The 3,619-nt window shown below is 41.7% G+C and overlaps 1 pseudogene; it reads right to left on the reverse strand.

Annotated features, from left to right (window-relative positions):
- Window positions 1-1,575: 1,575 nt before the first annotated feature.
- LOC123388994 lies at window positions 1,576-2,847 on the reverse strand (annotated as a pseudogene).
- Between the last annotated feature and the right edge of the window lie 772 nt (window positions 2,848-3,619).

Raw genomic sequence — 3,619 nt, forward strand, 5'->3', positions numbered from 1 at the left:
TGAGTGTTCTCTAGTTCCTCAAGTACAAATCCTTTACCACATTGGTTTGGTTTATTCCTAGGTATCTTTTGGTTTGGGTGCTGTAGTAAATGGAATTGATTCTCTAATTTCCCTTTCTGTATTTTCATTGATAATGTAGAAGAAAGCCATTAATTTCTGTACCAGGATTTTATATCCTGCCACATTATTGAATTGCTCTATGAGTTCTGGTAGTTTGGGGGCAGAGTCTTTTGGGTTTTACATACAAAGTATGTCATTTGTGAGGAGAGACTGTTTGACTTCTTTGTTGCCAATTTGGATACCTTTTGTTTTTCTTTGTTGTTTGATTGCTGTTGCTAGGACTTCACATGCTATATTGAACAAGAGTGGTGAGATTGGGCATCCTTGTCATGTTCCTGATTTCAAAGTTATCGCTATCAGCTTTTACCCTTTGAGGATGGTATTTACTGTGGGTTTTTCATAGAAACATTTTATGAAGTTGACGAATATTCCCTCGATCCCCATACTTTGCAGCGTTTTAGTCAGGGACAGATGCTGGATTTTGTCCAATGCTTTTTCTTCATAAATTGAGAGTACCATGTGGTTCTCTAATCTTCACTTCTTAATTTGTTCTATGACATTGATTGATTTGCGAATGTTGAACCAATCTTGCAACATAGGGACAGATCCTTCTCAGTCATGGTGGATAAACTTTTTAATGTACTGTAGGTTCCTAGGAGCTTGAAGCTTATTGGGAATCTTACCATCCATATTCTTCAATGATATTGGTTTGAAATTCTCCTTTTTTTTTTCTTGAGGTAGATACTATTTATTGTTTTTCATATTACAGTTAAGGAACCTGGGGCTCAAAGATGAAAAATAACTTGCTTAATGTTACATAGGTAGAATGTGGCAGTACAAACCTTTGAATCATGCCTGACACCAAAGCCTTAATTCTTAACCACAGTACAAGTCTTCTGTTCTAGAATATTCTCATTAATGTCAACCCATACTTAAATCATACAGACAACATTGTTTTTTTTCCCCCCTCTCTCTCACTGGCATTTATTACCCTTTCTCAATTTTGGATCTACTGTCATTAACAACAAAAAGTATACAGGGACAAGTTACTCAATTACAAATCCAACACTCTAGACGTAGTACAAAAGTTAATTAACTTAATCATTGATATTCAACTCAAACACAAACTGCTTACTTTATTTTTTTAACAGTAACACAATAACTTACTTGTAACAAAGCCACTGAAAGAACAAAATAAAAACAAAGCTAATGAAGAGAAGTTGCTTCATCTCAAATGAGTTATCTCCTTTAAACAGGAAAAACTACCATTAGTCTAGTGGTTCTCAAAGTTGTCCACGCATTAGGATTGGGGAAAAGGAGGACTGGTGTTTTAAAAAATAGCTATACCTAAGGCCCATCTCAATTAAATGGGAATCTCTCCAGTGGGGCTCAGGCAGGATTTCTGAAGTGTTTTCTGTGTTGAGAACAAGTCTAGAGTAATAAGCAATAGAAACCATGCCCTCAAAACAATTCAAAATCAAGACATTTAAAAATACAACTAAATTTCTTTCTTCTTACCTAGGAAAAGAGCAGGGGAGCAACACCTATTTGCTCCTCATTGTTCTTTAAGCATTTATGATTCCCCAAAGTAGAGTTAAACAAGTATCAAACACTGGAAGCTATGCAAACATGCTACCCAAATGGAAATTTTCGCTACTTTACATTTAGAAAGTTCTTTTAAAACTATGCCACCTTTAAGAATCCCCCACATTTTAAGTTTGCATAGATGTTTAAGTTGGCTATCTGTTCAACTAAGAAAAGGCAATACAATGTACTAGAGAGCATTTTATTAATAAGAGTTATTATAAAACAATATTCACTTCATGTACCACAAATTAACTTTTTGGTACAGAGAAGAGGAAGCATGTGTTCTCCACCTACTTTGAAAACTATCAGAATTCCTTTTTATAAGATCGGTATGTTCAAATTTCAAGTCTAAACATAAATTTTTCTTTAAGAGTACATATATAAAATACTTCCCCTGTAACTGTACTATATCCTTAACAAACCCCCTTGGGAGTTTCAGTAGTGACTGTAGGTATTTATTTTTCAAACAACTTTTCCTCATTTCTTAGGTTTGGGAATGGTATCACATCAAGTATGGAAAATAACGTTTCTCCTTAAGAATATGTGAATTCGTTTAAGAGATGTCTCCTCAAATTCAGAAAAACCTGTTCTTCAACTCCTTCTGTCAGGACTCCATGTCAATCTCAACCACTTCATTCTTGCCTGGAAGCGTTGCTTGTGGCAGCTTATCTTCAACTACATCTTCGATGACTGCCAGATCAATAGGTGGTAAAGGATTCCTCCAATACTGGAAGGAGTTATACTGCCAAAATTCTTCACTGAGCTGGCGCGGTGCTGCACCCCAGTCTCCCAGCTGGGGCTCTGTGCGCCCCGCCCCGTCGTCGCCACCGCCCCTCGGGGGCCGGGCGCCCCGGGGCTCCTCCACTGGCCCGCGGGGCCGCACCGGAGGCTGCTGCAGCGGCGGCTCGCCCGTCTCCAGGCCTCGGCCCTCACGCTGCACGCCGCCCGGAACTGCTGTTGTCCCGGTCGTCGCGACGCTTGCTGGGCGAAGCTGAAGGTTCAGTCATAGCCCCCCGCGTCGATTTTGCGCTTTCGGGGCAGCTCTGGGACGCCGACGGGCTGCCCGGGATGGGAGGCCCCCGGCGGCGGGATCCAGAGCGGTGGCGGGGGCGGCGGCGGCTCCTGGGGAAAGTCGCAGAGCAGGAGCCGCTTCCAAGGCACGTGGAACGTCAGCGGCTTGGCCGCGCGCCGCTTGGACATGGGCCCCGGAGCCTCCGGCGGAGCCCGCCGGGCGCGGGAGGCCAAGCGCGAATAACTCTGCGGGCTGAGGGCGAGCTGAAATTCTCCTTTTTGATGAGGACTTGCCTGGAGTATGGATCAGGGTAATCCTGGCTTCAAAAAAAGTGTCTGGAAGTATTCCTTCTCCTTCAAATTTTGGAAAGAGCTTCAAGAGGAGAGATGTAAGTTCTTTTCTTAAAGGTTGGTGGAATTCTCTTGGGCATCCTTCAGGTCCCAGGGTCTTGTCTTTTGGGAGGTTTTTGATCACTGCTTTAATCCCGTTACTGGATAACAGTCTATTCAGGTTGTATATTTCTTCCTGGTTCAATTTTGGGATTTTACAGTTTTCTAGGAATGCATCCATTTCACCTAGGTTGCTTCGCTTATTGGCATATACTTGTTTTGTTTTTTTTCCACATTCTTTTTAGTGTAACCGAATTCATTGTTTTAGAACCACACCCAGTGCTCCATGCAATCCGTGCCATCTCTATTACCCACCATGTGTTTCCCGAACATCCCACACCCACTCATTCAATGCCTTAAGAATCTTTTTAATGTTGTATAGATTTTTAATTAAATTTATTTATTTTCAGCAAAACGGTATTCATTATTTTTTCATCAAATCCTGTGCTCCATGAAATCCATTCCCTCTATAATACCCACCACCTGTTACCCAAACTCCCACCCCCCGCCCGCCACTTCAAACCCCTCAGATTGTTTTTCAGGCAAAGACTCTACCGAAAAGGAGAATTTC

The sequence above is a fragment of the Mustela putorius genome, unplaced genomic scaffold (assembly GCF_011764305.1).
Source record: "Mustela putorius furo isolate JIRA1106 unplaced genomic scaffold, ASM1176430v1.1 tig00003937_pilon_pilon_pilon, whole genome shotgun sequence".
NCBI classification, from domain to species: Eukaryota; Metazoa; Chordata; class Mammalia; order Carnivora; family Mustelidae; genus Mustela; species Mustela putorius.